At 46.2% G+C, this 20,170-nt stretch overlaps 3 non-coding genes across 3 annotated transcripts; all 3 read right to left on the bottom strand.

Moving 5' to 3' along the window:
- Positions 1 to 346: 346 nt before the first annotated feature.
- trnak-uuu (transfer RNA lysine (anticodon UUU)) lies at positions 347 to 419 on the bottom strand. The gene has a single exon. It is a non-coding gene; the product is annotated as a tRNA-Lys (tRNA).
- Positions 420 to 960: 541 nt separating this feature from the next.
- On the bottom strand, positions 961 to 1,032 carry trnak-uuu (transfer RNA lysine (anticodon UUU)). Its single transcript has one exon. It is a non-coding gene; the product is annotated as a tRNA-Lys (tRNA).
- A 978-nt stretch (positions 1,033 to 2,010) lies between these two features.
- On the bottom strand, positions 2,011 to 2,083 carry trnak-uuu (transfer RNA lysine (anticodon UUU)). Its single transcript has one exon. It is a non-coding gene; the product is annotated as a tRNA-Lys (tRNA).
- Positions 2,084 to 20,170: the final 18,087 nt, after the last annotated feature.

Genomic DNA, 20,170 nt, shown 5'->3' with positions numbered 1-20,170 from the left:
GGATCGATGCCTGCTTTCTCCAATGTCTTGCGATTTTCAAAGAATTTCTATTTCTATGACTGTTAATAAGAATTGAAGTAGAGTTTTTTGGGGAACATACGGTTCTTTGCCCCAGCCGCCTCAGCTGAGAGGTTGAACAAAATGAGGCATCATTCTGCCCTTTAGACAGTTTCAATAAGTTAATCGCAACAAATACAAATAACCTGTTAAACGTGCTATTTGTAGGGCTACAAGGCTTCAAATTTTGTAAATCTCTGTAAAGAATCAAAATTAACACAGAGAATTCCAGTAATCATTGACTTTTGCTGAAATAGTAGTATCATTGAAGCATTCACATTTGAAATACCGCCTGAAAAGGGACTTGAACCCTGGACCCTCAGATTAAAAGTCTGATGCTCTACCGGCTGAGCTATCCAGGCTTCAATAACTAAAAAATATTTGCCCAAAAAAAAGAGATTTAAATTTTCCATTAAAAGTACCTATACCAACTACATAGAATCAAAGCCATAAGCTATGCTTGCTGTCGAGAAATGTTTTTTACCTTATGCGAATTCTTGTAGATCGGGGAATTGGCTCAAATGGAAGGGTGCTCGCGTAGCATGTGAGAGGTAGCGGAATCGATGCCTGCATTCACCAATGTCTTTCGATTTTCAAAGAATTTCTATTTCTATGACTGTTAATAAGAATTGAAGTAGAGTTTTTTGGGGAACATACGGTTCTTTGCCCCAGCCGCCTCAGCTGAGAGGTTGAACAAAATGAGGCATCATTCTGCCCTTTAGACAGTTTCAATAAGTTAATCGCAACAAATACAAATAACCTGTTAAACGTGCTATTTGCAGGGTTACAAGGCTTCAAATTTTGTAAATCTCTGTAAAGAATCAAAATGAACACAGAGAATTCCAGTAATCATTGACTTTTGCTGAAATAATAGCATCATTGAAGCATTCACAGTTGATATACCGCCTGACAGCGACTTGAACCCTGGACCCTCAGATTAAAAGTCGGATGCTCTACCGGCTGAGCTATCCAGGCTTCAATATATAACAAATATTTGCCCATCAAAAACGGATTTCAATTTTCCATTAAAAGTACCTGTACCAGCTACATAGAATCAAAGCCATAAGCAATGCTTGCTGTAGAGAAATGATTTTTACCTTATGCAATTTCTTGCAAATAGGGGAATTAGCACAAATGGCAGAGCACTCGCTTAGCATGTGAGAGGTAAGGGGGTCGATGCCTGCATTCTCTAATGTCTTGCGATTTTCAAAGAATTTTCCAGTTATGGACAGTGATTAAGAAATGGCCTACAGTGTGTTGGAGAACATTTGGTTCTTTGCAAATAACCTGTGCAGCTGGGAGGTTTAGCCCAATGGAATGCATTATTCACTATATTAGATAGTGTCAGTTACTTTATTGGAATACATTTTTGTAGATTGTTCAATGTGCAGTTTGCAAGAATTCTGTTTTTAAATCTCAGAATATAAATATTTGCACATCAAAAAGAGATTTAAATTTTCCATTAAAAGTACCTGTACCAGCTACATAGAAGCAAAGCCATAAGCTATGCTTGCTGTCGAGAAATGTTTTTTACCTTATGCGAATTCTTGCAGTTAGGGGAATTAGCTCAAGTGGTAGAGCGCTCGCTTAGCATGTGAGAGGTAGCGGGATCGATGCCGGCATTCTCCAATGTCTTTCGATTTTCAAAGAATTTCTATTTCTATGACTGTTAATAAGAATTGAAGTGGAGTTTTTTGGGGAACATACGGTTCTTTGCCCCAGCCGCCTCAGCTGAGAGGTTGAACAAAATGAGGCATCATTCTGCCCTTTAGACAGTTTCAATAAATTAATCGCAACAAATACAAATAACTTGTTAAACGTGCTATTTGCAGGGTTACAAGGCTTCAAATTTTGTAAATCTCTGTAAAGAATCAAAATTACCACAGAGTATTCCAGTAATCACTGACTTTTGCTGAAATAATACTATCAATGAAGCATTCACATTTGAAATATTGCCTGAACAGGGACTTGAACCCTGGACCCTCAGATTAAAAGTCTGATGCTCTACCGGCTGAGCTATCCAGGCTTCATTGTGTGAAGAATATTTGCACATCAAAAAACGATTTCAATTTTCCATTAAAAGTACCTGTACCATCTACATAGAATCAAAGCCATAAGCTATGCTTGCTGTAGGGAACTGTTTTTTACCTTATGCGATGTCTTTCAGAAAGGGGAATTAGCTCAAATGGTAGAGCGCTTGCTTAGCATGTGAGACGTAGCGTGATCGATGCAAATGAGGTGGAGCGAGGCAGGTCAAGGAGGAGGGTGGGGGTGTGGCCCTGAGCAGCTTGCAGCCACGGTACCATGCGCTCTGTTTACAGTGGATGTATCGCAATGGCGAGGCGCACACAGCCTTTAGCCGTGTTCTGTAAATATTCTAGAACACACGGGAGTCCTGGAGCTCTATATCTAAATATTATCATATAGCCTACATAGACATCTATATCATATAATATATATTATAACGGCCAAAAGCTGTGTGAGCCGATATTATGAATCTCAAAGGACCGCGTTGGGTTCTCCGACGTTCCTGGTTCTTCAACGTCCTCATCAATGTGAAGTAGACTGAACCGCGACAAGGAGGAGAAAGGGATCGTTGCCGGGCAGCGCTTAGGCACCTCCGCCTACGGCGGTGGTCCCTCAGCGGGTCTCAAGCTGGAGACATTCGCCGCCAACAATCCCTTTCTCCTCCATGTCGTGGTTCATGTTCTTGAGGGAGTCAAAGCCAAAGTTCCTTCCCCCCAATTCATTCTCAACCTTGGCTGAGATAACCCCCAATACGAGTCTCGTTGTAGAAATACCAGAGACGAGAGTCCGACAGAACGGTTATCCAAATAACAAGGAAGTGTACAACACTTGCGTTACAGTCCTGGAGCTCTATATCTGAATAATATCATATAATACATAGAAATCTATATCATTTAATACATATTATCACGGCCAAAAGCTGTGTGCGCCTCCAGACGATATAATGAATCACAAACGACTTTGTCGGGTTCTGCGACGTCTCAGGTTCTTCCACTTTCACATCAACCTGAAGTCGACTGAACCGCGTGCTGCCTGCTGCCGGCTGCCCGCTGCCGGGCGATGGTGCCTCGCGGCAACCGGCGGCATGACGCAGTTCATGTACTTCAGCCAGTCAAAGCCAAAGTTCCTTTCCCCCAATTCCTTCTCAACCATGCCTGAGATAACCCCCAATACGAGTCTCGTTGTAGAAATACCAGAGACGAGAGTCCGACGTGTTATGCGCCATAACGCCAAAAGCAGAACGGTTATCCAAATAATAAGGAAGTGTACAACACTTGCGTTACAGTCCTGGAGCTCTATATCTAAATAATATCATAGAAATCTATATCATTTAATACATATTATCACGGCCAAAAGCTGTGTGCGCCTCCAGACGATATTATGAATCACAAACGACTTTGTCGGGTTCTGCGACGTCTCTGGTTCTTCCACTTTCACATCAACCTGAAGTCGACTGAACCGGGCGCTGCCTGCTGCCGGCTGCCGGCTGCCGGGCGATGGTGCCTCGCGGCAACCGGCGGCATGTCGCAGTTCATGTACTTCAGCCAGTCAAAGCCAAAGTTCCTTTCCCCCAATTCCTTCTCAACCATGGCTCAGATAACCCCCACAACAGTCTCGTTGTGGAAATACAAGACACGTCAAAGAACAGACAAGAAACACTTGCGTTACAGTGTGTGTATTCACACACACACACACACACACACACACACACAGACACACATGTGGCGCTCGCACGGTCAAGTCTCATTGGCGGGCCAACGTCTCTGGGCGGGCCAGTCAGAGTAAGGGGAGGAGCAGAGATTCCTGATGACGTCATGAATACAGACATTCCAAATCAGCGCACTTGAGCCTCCGTTTTTTCAAAGGCGAGCAGAACAGCTAGTGCTCGTTTTACACCAAACGCAAGTTTTAGCCATTGGGGGACCATAGGCAGGCTAGGGGAACTCATATTTACGTTAGAAAACCTCATAAAGTGAGATTTTTATGTCATTTAAACCCGCGTTCACCGCAGATTTCATGTGTTCACAATGGCATGCCCTTTTGATGAGAGAACTGCTGATATCGGAGCGCAAATTATACGTGCAATCCACTGGGAGCGATTGATAAGACCACGGCTCGACATCTTGGCATATCAAATGACTTTTTGCTGGAGTGAAGGGATAGGCCTATAGATTCTCACGCAAATCTTTAATATATTTAAATAGCCTTACATAGCCAACACAACCAATCGAGGACCTGGCCTCAGTTCACTCCAGACTATTTGCGTAGTGTCACGACCCCACTGGTATCTAGGGAAAACCGGCTCTCTGTCTAGGCAGGAGTCGAGACACATACGTAGTATAACCACAGCTGGTAGGCAACTAGCTTCCGGGGCACGTGTGTAGTGACTCACCTGGGTTCCTGGTGAGCGCTGGTCCTTCTCTCTCTTGTTATGGGGATAGCCCAAGCGTTGTGGTGAACGGTAGCTGTCTCGTTCAGTTATGGTTTACATGTTTGGACAAACACTTGACAAACAAAGACGGTGAAGGGGCGGTCACGTTCCCCCGTTGGACTCCTTAGCTCTGGTGTGTGCTGGCTTCTGGGTGAATGGCTTTACAAAGTCTTATCCTGCCAGGGCCTGTAACCACTGGCCACCATGCTGTGTATATCCACCATCTTGGATCCCCCAGGTGACCCCACTCCCACCGTTACCATGACCACCAGTTACCATCCAGCTTAACCTTACCCAACAGTAGGATCGTGACATTAGCCCTCCGTTTTTTACAAATGATAGTTTTATCTAGGCTATAATGTTGGAGATGCTGAGCACATCTCAGTCCTTTCAGATGACCCATCCAAGATTTGTATCGGCCTCCTATCATACAAAGAGCAATATTGTCTGATTACTATGCCGAGGCATTTACAACATAAAGTATAAAATCCTAACGGACTTGCATCCACTGGAGAATGTTCGATCGTAGCCGGCGGCTTCATTACACGCACTAATCCATCTTGATCTGTGAAGTTGATCAATTGTCACTTTTAGGTTTTCTACCCAGTTACCAAAAAAAGAAACATTTGAAATAGTATGCGCTGTGGCAAGCACACGGTTTGCATGTGTTACTTCGAAGGCAAAAAAAATCTAAAATACAAGAAAACACAAAAACCTACATTCAACCAGTGAGGTATGGCCCCTGACTCTCTGAGGAGCAACATTTCCGCAAAATGACTTATAGGTCGTTTGTACTGCCACGGATTACGACCCACTGGAGCGTATCTAATACGAGCGCCTCTACAGGTCGCGGGAGGTATGTATGCCACATATATGTTTTTGCTCTGTGCATTTAGGGTTTTAGCCATTTTATTCAGGTGTAAATGATTTAAGATCAAAACTCAAATCAACAGTTGGAAAAAATAACTCACATTTTTTGCTAAATCTATTCATTTGATGAGTAGGCTATAAGGATATAAGGATACAACCCGGTATAAGGACAACGCCCATACACTTTATTATACTTACATTACAAAAATAGATACGTCTGTCCACATCGCAAGGCATGTTCAGGGTCACGCTTTGCCTGACCAAAGCGTCACCCTGAACACGCGTCCTTCTCCATTCGAAATGAATGGGGGAATAGCACCAACAGGGGGCGATACGTTCTCCTAGCATTTGGTGAAATTGTTACGTAGCCATATTAATCGTTATTATCTGAATGGGAAATGCAATATTTTAGGACAGATACACCATTAAACGTGTTTCTAATGACATTTCTAGCGAGAAATGTACATTTTCCTTGCATAATCTTCAGTCAGTGAATGTGTATGATCTTTATTAATCTTTATTATCTGAATGGGAAATGCAATATTTTAGGATCGATTCACCGTTAAACGTGTTTCTAATAACATTTCTAGCGAGAAATATACTTTTTACTTGCATAATCTTCAGTCAGTGATTGTGTCTGATCTTTAGTTTTACAGTTATTAGGAAGATTTAATCGGCTCGCTCGCATGTTTCAACGACGTCAGGTTGCTAGGGACGCTGCTTTCGCTTAACTAGCAGCTCACGTGTTTCCTGCGTTTGTGTTTGTAATGTATTGTTTGATTTACTCGACTACGGTCTGTCCCGCCTGGGTACGCGTAGTGCCGTTGGTACGCATGCGCAGTTCAATAAACCTACTGTCAACTCCAAGACTAAAGCGTATCTGTTGACCAGAGTATCTTACATGGTGTCAGAAGTTTTTCAAGAACAGGAACTGTGGGAAAATGGCTTCGTCGCAGTTCGAACATCCCAAAATAGATTGGGACGCCTCGGATTTGTATCAAGAGTTTTCAAGATTCCGGAGTCACGTAACGTTCGTCTTTGAGGGTCCCCTCTCCGACTTGGCGCCTAAACAACAGGCAGGCTGGCTAGGTACGTGGATCGGAGAGCAAGGCAGGGAGACGCTGCCCTGGGAAGACGGAGAAAAGCAAGATCCGTCTAAGGTACTGGACAAATTTGCCAATTATATCAGACCTCGAAAAAATAAGAGGATAGCCAGGCACCGTTTCAAACAGAGAAAGCAAGTGCCGACGGAAAGTTTTGATAACTTCCTGAAGGATGTAAGGCTAATTCTGATGGACTGCGAGTATCCTCAGCCTGACGATATGCTAATTGACGCCATAATCTCGGGAGTGAGAGAGAAGCGGGTCCAAGAGCGGCTGCTTGAAAGAGGCGAGAGCCTCACGTTAGATAAAGCCATAGAACTTCCTCAGCAATTCGAATTATCACAAAAACAAATGAAAATAGTTAGAGAAGAGGATTCACAGATGTCAGCAGTGTCTGTTAAACCGAAGCAATTCGTGCCCAGTAAGGCAATGCCCTACAAAGGAAATTCTACTTATCGACAACAAGCATCGGTCAGCTCGTCAAAAAACTGCACCAAGTGTGGAAAAGACCCACAGCACAAGTGGAACCAAGGGAAGTGTCCAGCAAAAGGCTCTGTTTGTTCCTACTGCCACAAACCCAACCACTGGGTGGCAGTGTGCCACAAGCGTGCAGTAAACACTGTGAGTATTGACTCGGACCAAGACTCAACAGATGATGAGGGAATGCTGAGCATAAATATGATGCAGCCCGAAGACCCCACTGTTGATAAATGGGTGGTCAAATTGAAAATTCTGTCTAAAAAAGTGAAATTCAGAATTGATACAGGCGCAAAGTGTAACACATTGACTCTAAATAGCTACCAGTTGCTTGCCCACACAGGTGAGCTGCAGCGCTCTGAGACAGTGCTCCGCTCATACTCCAATCACCGGCTGAAGCTTGTAGCTGCTGTTAATCTACAAGTCAAGTCTAAAAAGTGTAAAGAGACCACAGTGTTTGAAATTTTGGACATTGCTCAAGAGAATGTGCTCAGTGGCGCTTCAGCTGAAGCGTTGGGGCTGATTGTGCGCCTTGACTTACTGGAGAGTGATGCAGAGAGGCGCTACACACGAAACCCTGACAATACTGAAACACAGCGTGTTCCTGCTGGACTTCTTGAGTTCCCAGAGCTGACGCGCACCACTGGAACCATGCCAGGTAAATACACCATAAAGTATCTTGCCTCTCAGAGGCAAGATACTGGAGAAACTGCATGAAATGGAAGAAGATGGCTACATTACCAAAGTTGAGCAGCCTACTGAGTGGGTGAGTTCCATGGTCGCCGTAGTAAAAAATGGCAAGGTGAGAATCTGCATAGACCCAAGTGACCTAAATAAAGTCATAAAGAGAGAACATCACCCCATGCGAACCGTAGAGGAGGTTGTCTCAATGATACCAGGTGCTAAAGTCTTCTCAGTCCTAGATGCAAAATCAGGATTTCTGCAGATAGAGTTGGATGAATCATCGTCCTTCCTCACAACCTTCAATACACCAATAGGTCGGTTTAGATGGCTTAGACTCCCCTTTGGTATAAAATGCGCGCCTGAAATCTACCAACGCATCATGGAACAGATGCTCGAGGGTATTGAAGGAGCTGTAAGCGTGATGGACGACATCCTTATAGCTGCCCCCACAGTGCAGGAACACGATGCAATTCTGCGCAGAGTGGTCGAGAAAGCTACGAGCTACAACCTGAAGCTTAACTTCAATAAATGCCACATACGCCAGCCTTCTGTGCCATACGTGGGACACCTGATAACAGCTGATGGTCTGAAGCCTGACCCAGCGAAAGTGGAAGCTGTTCAGGGCATGTCACCACCGTTGGATAAAGAAGGTGTCCACCGCTTCTTGGGCTTCGTCACTTACCTGTCGAAGTTCATCCCTAACCTCAGTGAAGTGGATGCGCCGCTGCGCCAGCTCCTAAAGAGAGATGTGGAGTTTGCATGGCAGCCAGCTCAGCAACAGGCGTTTGACAAACTAAAAGAGCTGTGCACACATCCCCCAGTGCTGAAGTATTTTGATCCTGCAAAGCCTGTTGTGATATTCTGTGATGCCAGCAGCAGCGGACTAGGAGCGGTCCTGCTGCAAGAGGATCAGCCCATCGCTTTCTCCTCAAGGTCACTCACTGACGCAGAGACGCGCTACGCGCAAATTGAAAAAGAGACACTCTCCATTGTCCATGCCTGCACTAAGTTCCACAATTACATATTTGGAACACATGTCACAGTGTACAACAATCACAAACCTCTTGAAGACATCTTCAAGAAATCCCTGTTGTCTATACCCATGCGGATTCAGAGAATGCGTCTTCGCTTGCAGTGGTATGATCTCACTGTAAGGTATAGAAGAGGAAAAGACATGGAGCTCCCGGACACACTGTCCAGAGCACAGCTATCGGAGAACACACCAGAGATGGATGGCTTAGAGTGCATCTCCATGCTGAACTTTGTCTCTGTCGGTGATCAGAAATATACAGAACTACAAGTACGCACAAAAGAAGAGCTCAGCTGTCTCCAACAGATTATTCAGTGTGGCTGGCCAGAGCACAGGCGTGAGGTGCCTGTTCAGATTCAGCCATATTGGGACTCGAGAAGCCAGCTCGCGTTGTCCGATGGACTCATCTTCAAGGGACTCCGAATAGTAGTACCCCCCACCATGCGTAAGCACATGCTGAGGCTCATACACCAATCACACCTGGGAATAGTGAAAAGCAAACAGCGAGCTCGTGAAGCCCTCTACTGGCCAGGTATGAGTGCACAAATTGAAGAAGTAGTCAGAAACTGCAGTTTGTGTGCAGATTTTCAAAATAAACTGCCCAGACAACCGCTCAAACCAACGGAAACACCCCACCTTCCCTTTGAGAAGGTAGCATCAGACCTTTTCGAATTTGAAGGGAAACAGTACATACTGCTTGTGGACTACTACTCAAAGTTCATTGAAGTGGACGGATTGAGAGACGCGCGCAGTCACACTGTCATAGACACACTTAAGGCGCAGTTTGGAAGGCACGGCATCCCTGCAACGATGAGGACCGACAATGGCCCATAGTACTCCTCAGAGGAGTTTAAAGACTTTTGCAAGAGTTACAGCATCCTACACGTCACGTCTTCCCCACACACGCCACACTCAAACGGTGATGCGGAGCGTGCCGTGCAAACTGTGAAGAGGCTGTGGAACAAGGCACCAGACAAACATCTTGCACTACTGGATTACAGGACTACTCCCCTCGAGTCGGTAGGCCTTTCACCAGCTCAACTGCTCATGGGAAGGAGGCCACGCAACAAGCTGCCTATGGCACGTGAGCTCCTTGCACCAACGGCCTATGACCCACTGAAAGTCAAGCGTCTGCTAGATCAGACTAAGGACAATCAAAAGTACTATAATGACCGCAAGAGAGCAGGCAAACCTTGTGTCGCTCTCGAGCCTGGAGATGAGGTCAGAATGCAGCCTTATCCTGGTAGCCGCACATGGTCCCCAGCGGTTGTAGTCAGACAGCACAGTGCTCCGCGATCCTATATCGTATGGAAAGCGAAGAAGGCCACAATCCGGCCCTAGAATGGCGCAGTAAAAGTGCAAAACCGCACGGAATCCATACGGTTTGGCAAGAATTCCGTACGGAATCCGTACGGTTTCCGTACGGATTCCGTACGGTTTTGAATGACTAATAGCCGCGGCTATTAATCATTCACTCCGGCTATTAGTCATTCACTCCGGCTATTAGTTATTCACTCCGGCTATTAGGTATGCAGAACGAGCCCCTCCCTCTTCTTTGCTTGACCACTAAGTTTGAAGGCTGTCTAACCAATCAGAGCTGCAGTGCCTCCATGTTTCGCTGTAACATAAAGCTGTGTTGTCTTTACTAGTTACACTACAATGTAATGACCACCATTAGCTAGTGGAAAATACATTTGTGTCTAGTACAGTGATATATTTGCATATGTTAGGCTATATATTGAGATGGCAGTGTGCGAAATACCCGACAATATTCGGGGATGTCCTCATCCCCAGATTGTTCTCGATATGCAATAGCCAGCTAGGCCATAACATTACATAACATGAACATGAACTGAATAAATGCCAGGTATAGCATATCGGAGACGGGCACACAATCAGTGCATTTGCAAATGAGAGCATGCAGTATGACCGATCTTGTGACATGTGGTCGGAGAGAGTCGTGTGTGTGTGTGTGTGTGTGTGTGTAGAGCAAGTTGTTGAAGGAAGTGTTTCTACTTGATGTTACAATATTTCATGGATGCAAGCAAGCCAAGACAATCAATCTATATCTATAGCCTACATGACAACACACACACACACACACACAGACACACACACACACACACACACACACAGACACACACACGCACACACACGCACACACTTTAAACACACTGTTAAAGCAATAGGAGCCTGCATTGGCTAAAGTTGTTGCGATGCACTTTATTTTATAACAGGGAGGGGCAAAGTTGTGCATTACAATGCAAACACGACAATAATTGGCACCGTTCTTGCGCACTCAAAAGAACATGAACTGAATAAATGCCAGGTATATAGCATATCGGAGACGGGCACACAATCAGTGCATTTGCAAATGAGAGCCTGCAGTATGACCGATCTTGTGACATTATTTAACCATCCATCTACAGCTAATACGATCAGACAGATACATCATTGATCACATAGAAGCCCACAACAAGCCCAACATCACCACGGCAGGTGCGCTCTCTCTCGGACATTCACACAATCAATCCAACTTCTCCAACTCCAAGGCAAGACTGTTTCACTAAGACCACAAACAACCACAACTAACCAGCCTAAATATCCACAACAATGCACAACAATCAGTTCATTGCGTCTATCTTCTGTTTGGCGCACATGGCTAATTTGCATACTTGCACATGACTGTCGGCTCCGCTTGTCAAAAAAATAGAACGTATTTGTGAATAAATGCTTTGAATTCTGAATACTGGACTTGGTGAGCTTAAATAGGCTACATTTAAGTGACATTTAGTGAGATGGCCTAAAACGGAATACAAATGAATTATTCTAGGACAAAGGCTTTCAGGATCAATTCAGAGGTCCAACTGTTCGGGATTAATTTTGCTTAGCCAGTGAAAGTGATCAGCTGTAGATTCCACACACTGTTAAAAATACTTCACTACAAGTAGGCTATAAATCCTCCAAATAATAGAATCCTACTGCCATAAGCATAATAGGCAGCCGTCATTATGCGCTAAAATGGTCACAAATGCGTGTGTGTGTGTGTGTGTGTGTGTGTGTGTGTGTGTGTGTGTGTGTGTGTGTGTGTGTGTGTGTGTGTGTGTGTGTGTGTGTGTGTGTGTGTGTGTGTGTGTGTGTGTGTGTGTGTTGTCATGTAGGCTATAGATATTGATTGATTGTCTTGGCTTGCTTGCATCCATGAAATATTGTAACGTCAAGTAGAAACACTTCCTTCAACAACTTGCTCTACATACACACAGACACACGACTCTCTCCGACCACATGTCACAAGATCGGTCATACTGCATGCTCTCATTTGCAAATGCACTGATTGTGTGCCCGTCTCCGATATGCTATACCTGGCATTTATTCAGTTCATGTTCATGTTATGTAATGTTATGGCCTAGCTGGCTACTGCATATCGAGAACAATCTGGGGATGAGGACATCCCCGAATATTGTCGGGTATTTCGCACACTGCCATCTCAATATATTGCCTAACATATACAAATATATCACTGTACTAGACACAAATGTATTTTCCACTAGCTAATCGTGGTCATTACATTGTAGTGAAACTAGTAAAGACAACACAGCTTTATGTTACAGCGAAACATGGACAACGCGTTTCGCCCAATGCGTCTTCAGGTTCAAACCTGAAAACGCATTGGGCGAAACGCGTTGTTCGCTCCTAAAAATAAAGAGAAAAAAGAACAGTATCCAGTGTGCGGTGTTTAATGAACTTTTCATATTTGATCACGTTTTCCTGCCTAACACCTGCACCTGGAAAGCTGAAGGGTTGTGCACAAGGACTTTCATGCACTTTGATCTTTGGTAATGCATTGTAGCAAAGAACTGAAATATATCAGTATTATAGAAGTCATGACTATACCAGGGCCTTTTCCCGGGATTTCTCCCTCAGAAGATCGTCCACCCTTTGAAGGTCTTCCTCGCAGTTCATTGGGAACTTAAATTCCTCAGATAGAGTGTCTGCTGCTGCTGCTGCTGTAGTTTTTTGCCTAGTAAGGGCCTGGAGGAGGAGGTTGTTCTGCCTCACCAAGGCCTTCAACTCATCCACAGCACGCAGGAGTGCATGATCCCGTTCTACAGGACAGAAAAACATCATGGCTGTCATGTCAAGACCCTTTGCTAAAATGAACAATTAACAAGTCCCTAATTAAGTTTAAACAGATTTTCAGTATTGCTGTGTAAGGCCAGATGTTTGTGTACCGAATTGACTTTGAATGTTGCCAGAGATCTGGGCAGAGGCCTGTTCAAGAGCAGCTGATGTGTGGGCAGCAACTGTAGGCAAGAAGATGTATATTTATAATCAGAGTAGTCAGTGTATTGAAGTTCATTACATTCAAATTTCCCAGATTCGAGACATTCAAAAAAGATAGTGAGTAGAATAGCAGAATTCAGATTTGGAATGATGTGTTATACCTTTATGTATGTCCTGCTGTGATGATCTAAAAGCAGGTGGGAAAAGCAGGGGCTTGTGGAGGACTCCTTTTTTTTCTTTTTTCTTAGCCCTATACATTGGAACAGTACAAGAGTATGAACAACAACAGTTTTGTAAGACTGCAAACTTGCCAATCACAAAATGTCTTTATGTGAGTGATAATGCATGGCCATCTGTAATCAGACCTTGTATGCTTCTCCCCCTCATCTGCAGGCAGGGCCGTCGGACTGCGGGGACAAAGGGGACAGTTGTGGGGGGGCCCAAGGCAGAGGGGGGGCCCATGACCAAAAAAATAAAAAAATTTTTTACCCCTTCTGCCAGGTTCCCAACTACAGCTGTCCCCAGTGCAGTTGAATCAACAGGGTGGTTGAAAAATGGACGTTGGTCTAAATATTGCCTCGCCACAAAAGACGTACCACCAAGTGTCCTGCTAATTGCCTCTATTTTAAAAGTGGCACCACCACACGAAACTGTGTTGTTCCCATCCTTTGTGGACAGGGTAAATCTATCAGTGGCGTACTGTGTTGTTGAGGGTGAACTTTGGTTATGGGAAGATGGACAGACTGGGTTGATGCTTGATTTTTCCGTTAATCGTTTAACAATTTGTTGTACTGTCTGGTTTGGCTTTCTAATTAGTTTCTTTAATTTATACAAGAAATTTTCGAAGGGAAAGGCTGAAATTTGGGGTAGTGGGCCATATTTTCTAACATCACTTGCCAGGTGGATCAAGCTGTGGACGTTATACACCAGAAAGTCCCCATAGATGGCGTGAAAATTCTGAACGAACACTACCAGGAGGAACATAAAATTGTAATTGCTACGTGGAGTAACAGAAAATGTTGATACATGTGTTTTTGGTAGTTTTTTTTTTAATGCAATGGGGCCAGTGTATAGTAAAAAAGTCCTAAATTCAGTGGCCTTCCACCGATCAACCTCACGGAGGGACCTTCCCTTGCGTCCAAACTCCTTTGGCAGCCTCTTGCCCAATTTGATTAAGTTCTCCGAAATAATGCAGATGGATTGACTCCCAATGCGGGTTGGAAGGGGCCCTCTCTGCCACAGCCAGATCAACTTTCTCATCACTCCTAGGCACACCAGGTGCATAAAGTCCAGCACAAATTGGGTCACCAAGCCTACATCTAGGTGTTGTAATGGACTGTCGCCCTCTTTGTGATGTTCCTGGTTGACTTTTGTGGCAAAACTGTCATCGGTTCTGAGAACCGCATCTGTTTCGGAGTAATTTAGGCGTTGGTTCGCCCATGAGCCCTCTTGCATGCACCTTTCGCAGCCGTAATAGGAATTGTGTGCTTTTATGTTTTTTAGAAATGCCCTTGCCGGTGCATCACAGACAAAACAGGAAATTTCGATTTTAATTTTTTTTGACTGATACTCCAAGCCATCAGATGCAAGCTTCCCCATCTCTGCCACAAAGTCAGAGAGGTACTCGCTTGCATCGGTTAGCTTGGAGTATCCACAATATAAACCAATTAGAAATGGGGATCTAATGGGGTCCTCTTCAATTAGTGCAAGATTTGGCCAAAATTGCTGGCTGCTGCTTTTATAAAGGGGCAGGCCATCCACATTTATTTGTAGTTTTAGTGTTTGGTTTTTAGCTAAGTCCTGTTCTTGCATTCGGCCCAAGATCCCTTTTGCCACACCAAAATAGTGCATGTTCCCCCCAGCTTTTGGTACTATCTCCGCATAAGTAGGGGTTGACAGGAGAGTGCGGCCATCTTTTGGCAGTTTGGAATCTGGGAAGTGCTTGCGAAGCACGGAGAGCAGGCTGGAAATGTGGGAAATTGGTGTATTTGTTGAGATTGCCCATTCCTTGAGCTCATGTCTTAAGTCCCTTTGAAAACTGCCCCCCTCCTCTGAATCTGAGCCACTGCTAGAGCTCGACAAATCATTGAACTCCCAGTCATCCTCGCCAGAGGAGGCGCTCTCCTCTGATGCCATTACCCAATCCCCATCTCCGCTTTCAATTGCGTCGTCGTTGTCTATTTCGGTGTAAGCTGGGACACTTGGTGGTGTATCTAATGTGTCTGCGCCAGCGGCCAGGTTAAAGTGAGTGGGCCCGCTAGCATGAAGCGCTGCCAACGCAGCATCCGTTCCTCTTTAACATGCCTTCGCAGCGACCTCTTTGATAAAATTATTTTACTCTCTGCCATTTTTTGGAATTTTGCTGTCGTAAGAGGTAGGCTATAATTGAATTATTTTGCAGCGGCTAGACGGTAACCCGGCTGGCGGCTAGCTAGCTGGCTGGCGGCTAGCTACAGTTGTTAGCGAATTTGTGTACAACATTACGACTAGCGCTAGCAATTTAGCGGGTACTTTGTCAAACGGGTGGGGTTTGCCTTACCTTGGCTAAGTGAACCGGTTTACTTGTTTGTTTTTTTTGGTATTGAATGCCGTGTTTACTGGACGATGTGAAGTTGTGGGCATCAAATTTGGTTGTTGGAAGGCAGCTGACGGTTATTTTTTGATGTTATATGGTCGCGAGCTTATTGCTGTTATTGTTGCATATCATATCAGTTTGGACCCGTTTCTCTAAAAAGAAAACATGCTACATCAGGGGTCCTGTACTGATGAAGCAATATTGTAAGCAATGCAATAAAGTAGTGTTATCAGGGTAGCACCAGTGCTATCTTGTACTCATTTCCCTAATATGTGGTTTATCCCCCCCTGGTTTATCTGTCCCTACTCCCCCAATCCCTTAACTTAACCTCCCCATCTACCCATCTCTCAGACTTACCTGATCCTCCATCCAAACTCTGATGTTGGAATCCATGCTGTCCAGTCCATGTGAAGAGCACAGGAAGGCTTGTTGCAGCACACTTAATAGTAAGCTGTGTGTGTGTGTGTGTGTGTGTGTGTGTGTGTGTGTGTGTGTGTGTGTGTGTGTGTGTGTGTGTGTGTGTGTGTGTGTGAGAGAATGATGTGCGCTCCAGGGTTTGACATTAGCTTTTTAGCAACTGTTGTGACTTTTCTTTCCAAAGACTTACCTGTCAAAGTGAACACTGAGACCGAAATTGTTTCTAGCCACAACCAAGTTCTACCAGCGCTTTGCCGGTTGGCAGGTGCCAATGTCAAGCCCTCATGTGCGCCCATGACTGTGTTTGACTGTTGATGAGCATGCATTGATATTAATCTCTCCTTATTCCATGTTGTGTACTGTGTCTGTTTTTACTCAGGTAGGGTATCACCATATGTCTGGTTGAGCTCCACAAAAGATCTCGTCTGGCTCAGCTGTTTGAAGCGCATCTACCTAAATGTGTCATTGTAAGGTGGTCTCCCTCTCTCCCTCCCCACCTCTCTCCCTCCCTCCCTTCCCTCCCTTATCACTCCAAGGCACACCAGGTGCAAAGTCCAGCACAAATTGGGTCACCAAGCCTACATCTAGGTGTTGTAATGGACTGTCCGCTTTTAAAGGGGAGAAAAGTGACCTGGGGGCATATCCCTTTAAGCGGTAAAACAAGTTATCCTTCAAGCAATCACCCTTGCGGAGGTACCTTCCCTTACACCCTAAGTCCTTTTCTGTACATAGTTTCTCATTTATTTATTTTGTCTGTTCAGTCAAATTGCAATGGTAAGATTCCTCTTTTAACGTGCCTTCGCAGCGACCGCTCTGATACAATTATTTTACTGTCAGCCATTTTTTTTATTTTGCTGTCTGTCGTAAGAGGTTGTAGGCTATATTTGATTTATTTTGTAGCGGCTAGAACGGTAACCCGGCTTGCGGAGGTACCTTCCCTTACACCCAAACTCCTTTTCTGTACATAGTTTCTCATTTATTTATTTTGTCTGTTCAGTCAAATTGCAATGGTAAGATTGTATTTACATATTGCATTTCATTTTCATCAGTTGTTTGCACTGACATACACATGACAATTAAAACTTACGTTGTACAATTTTATGCATCAGTGTTTCGCCTTTTTTTCTGAAAATTCAAACTATGCACCTATCAGCGTGGGCACCGCCCACATTTCCCACGGTATCGTGTATATAGCGCGGTGAATACCGTCGCTCATCCTCCACGCTTTTCTTTCAGCATTTGGAGGGTACAGCAGGTGGGAAACTAGACGGCTACGCCTACAATCATAGAACTAGAGTTATAATAACATAACTATCGTTCTATTTCATGTAGGCTACGCCGTCTAGGCTTCGCCTTATGGGCGAAGCCTAGATCAATGTACTCCTGCTGGACCCCAGTCAAAACGACCTAAGTCACCAGAACACATTAAGACTCAAAAAAGCCAAGGAAGTGTAAAACACAACAGCTTAATGAAAAACGAATTCCTCCTAGATCAAGCAAGGCAATGATCATGGGAGAAAAAAGTGAGTCTGTAAAGACTCCGGCTCTAATCCGTGCTTCATGGAACCCATGAAAAGGAAAAGAAAAACCAGAGCAACACGGTTTCCATTAGGTCCGCTACTACCGGGGGCGGAGCCACAGAATCCGGCTCTCCAATAAGGGGACTCTCTCGGCCGTTTTTAGAAGAAAAAACGGCGGGAGTGCCACACTGGCAAACAAAGCCACCTGACAATTGGCGAGCCAATAGAAAAACCTCCCTAGCCTGTTTTTCATTTGAAAAAAGGTGGGAGAGTGAGACTGGTAATCAAGTCCAACTCGCCAGCCGGCGAGAGGAAATCCAACCACGCCGCTTTAAAGAACATGTCTATATTCTTAAGCCGTAAAAGGGGTCCCGGACTCTAGCACAGAGTTGCAGAGTGAGCCCCTGGACATGTCATGTACAAACGGACAAAGGGGCCGGGGGAAGACCAAGACGCAACCGCGCAGATGTCTTCCACCGAAACGCCCTTGAGTAGAGCCGTTGAAGCGGCCACGCTCCGTGTGGAGTGAGCTTTAACGCCCAACGGTGGCGCCAAGCCCTGCCGAGAGTAGGCTAAGCAAACACCCTCACATACCCAGCGAGAAAACCGCTGCTTAGAAGGAGCGCGGCCCCTGCTAGCGTCGCTATAACACACAAACAACTGTTGTGTGGAGCGGAACGCGGCCGAGCGATTCACGTACATAGCCAACGCCCGAACCGGGCATAGGAGATGCAACTCCGCCTCCGCCTCATCAGAATGAGGCGGGGGGTGAAAAGCCTTAAGCACAATATCCCTCGACCGAAAATAACTATTAATGTTCTTCGGGAGGAACGCAGGATTAGGTCTGAGCAACGCAAAGGAGCTGTCCTCGTTTAGCAACAAGCAACTCGGGCTGACAGACAGAGCGGTTAGCTCACCGGCCCGCTTGGCAGAAACCAAGGCCAACAAGAGTGCCGTCTTAAATGACAAGGCATCCAAGGGGGCCTGAGAAAGAGGCTCGAAGGGATCCCTGGACAATCCGCGCAACACGGTGGGGAGATCCCAGCATGGTTTAAGCACGCGTGAAAACAGGCCTAACCCGTCTAGCCCCACGCAAGAATCTCTTGACCAGTGGATGGCTGAAGATCGGTCCACCATCACAGCCTGCATGGCCAGCCGAAACGGCTGCCGCATAGACCTTGATAGTGGAGAAGGCCAAACCTTTTTTTAATAAGTTTTGCAGAAACGAAAGCACGCTTCCCACCTCGCATTGAGATGGGACAGCGTGGTTCCTCTCACACCAATTAGAGGAAGGCGCACCATTTCGCCGCATAGAGGGAAGAAGTAGAAGGCGCACGAGCGCTCTGAATAGTGTTGATAACCGTCTCAGGCAAACCTTTGCCCTGCAGAATCAACCTCTCAGGAGCCAAACCAACAGCCGTCCCGAGACATCGGGCGGGTGGTGCACCGTCCCGTGGGCCTGTGAGAGCGCATCCGCCTGAACGGTACTGGCCACGGCGCTGACCGCGAGAGCGCGGCCAGCTCTGGAAATCACAGAGCTGAACGGTTCTCCGGAGCCACTAATATCATGGACAGACTCTCCTGTCTGACCCGTTCCAGAAGAGGAAGGATCAGCTGGAGCGGGGGAAACGCATACAAGAGAGCCCGCGGCCAAGGTGTGTGTGCCAACGCATCTACCCCCAACGGGGGAAGATCCCGAGGGCTGAGGGAGAACCACCACCTGCAGTGCGTGTTCTCCCTGGACGCGAAGAGGTCCACCTGTGCTGTCCCGAACTTCTGCCAGATCAGTCTGACAATGTCGGGATGTAACCGCCCCTCGTCTCGGCGGGGACCGCCTCGAGACATGAGGTCCGCCCCAAAGTTCTGAGCGCCCGCGATATGCAGGGCTCTCAGACTGAGGAGATACTGATGAGCCCAAAGCCAGAGCTCGACCGCCTTTCGGTGGAGAGCAGGGGAGCGGCCGCGCACCAGGTGAAAGAAATGCAACAGCATTTTCCTCACAGCGTCGAGCTCCAACACATTTAAGTGTGCTGTAGGGGGCGTGCGCCACTCGTCCCCGACCGAGTAAGAGAGGCAGGTTCCTCCCCAACCCGTCAATGAGGCGTCCGTGAAGACCACTACGTAGGACGCCACCCTGCCCAGGGGAACACCCCTGAGAAGGGCGGAGGGTCTTTTCCAATATTCCAGGACTGGCGACACCGAACGGGAAACGAGGAGCACCCTGAGCTTGTGTCGCCTGGAGTCTAACCGTTGGCGAGCAAACCACCGCTGGAGTCTGCGCATAAAAAGCAGACCCAGGGGGACCACGGGGTGGGCAGCTGCCATCAGCCCTAACAGGCGCATGGTGGACAGTGCGGTCACGTTTCTGCGAACGCGAAAACGAGAGAGCGTCGACACGACAGGATGGCGTCTCGCCGAGGAGGCGAAAGCATCGCAGTCATGGTGGCTGAGTCTAGGCAAAGCCCCAAGTAAAAAAAGCCCCAAGTACAAAAGCCCCCGCTCCCCAGTCTGCCGGCTGGGGAGCGGGGAGCTCTTCTCCCAGTTGATGGCAAAACCCAGGAAGGCGAGATGGTTTATCACCAACATGGTGTCCCTTCTCGCGGTCTCTTCTGAGTTGCTCAGAATAAGCAGGTCATCTAGGTAGAAGAGAATCCTCTTTTCCTGACGCCTGAGCGGTTCCAACGCCGTCTCCAC

Source organism: Gadus morhua, chromosome 17, assembly GCF_902167405.1.
Source record: "Gadus morhua chromosome 17, gadMor3.0, whole genome shotgun sequence".
Taxonomy (NCBI): Eukaryota; Metazoa; Chordata; class Actinopteri; order Gadiformes; family Gadidae; genus Gadus; species Gadus morhua.
This window is presented reverse-complemented; position numbering and strand designations above follow the sequence as displayed.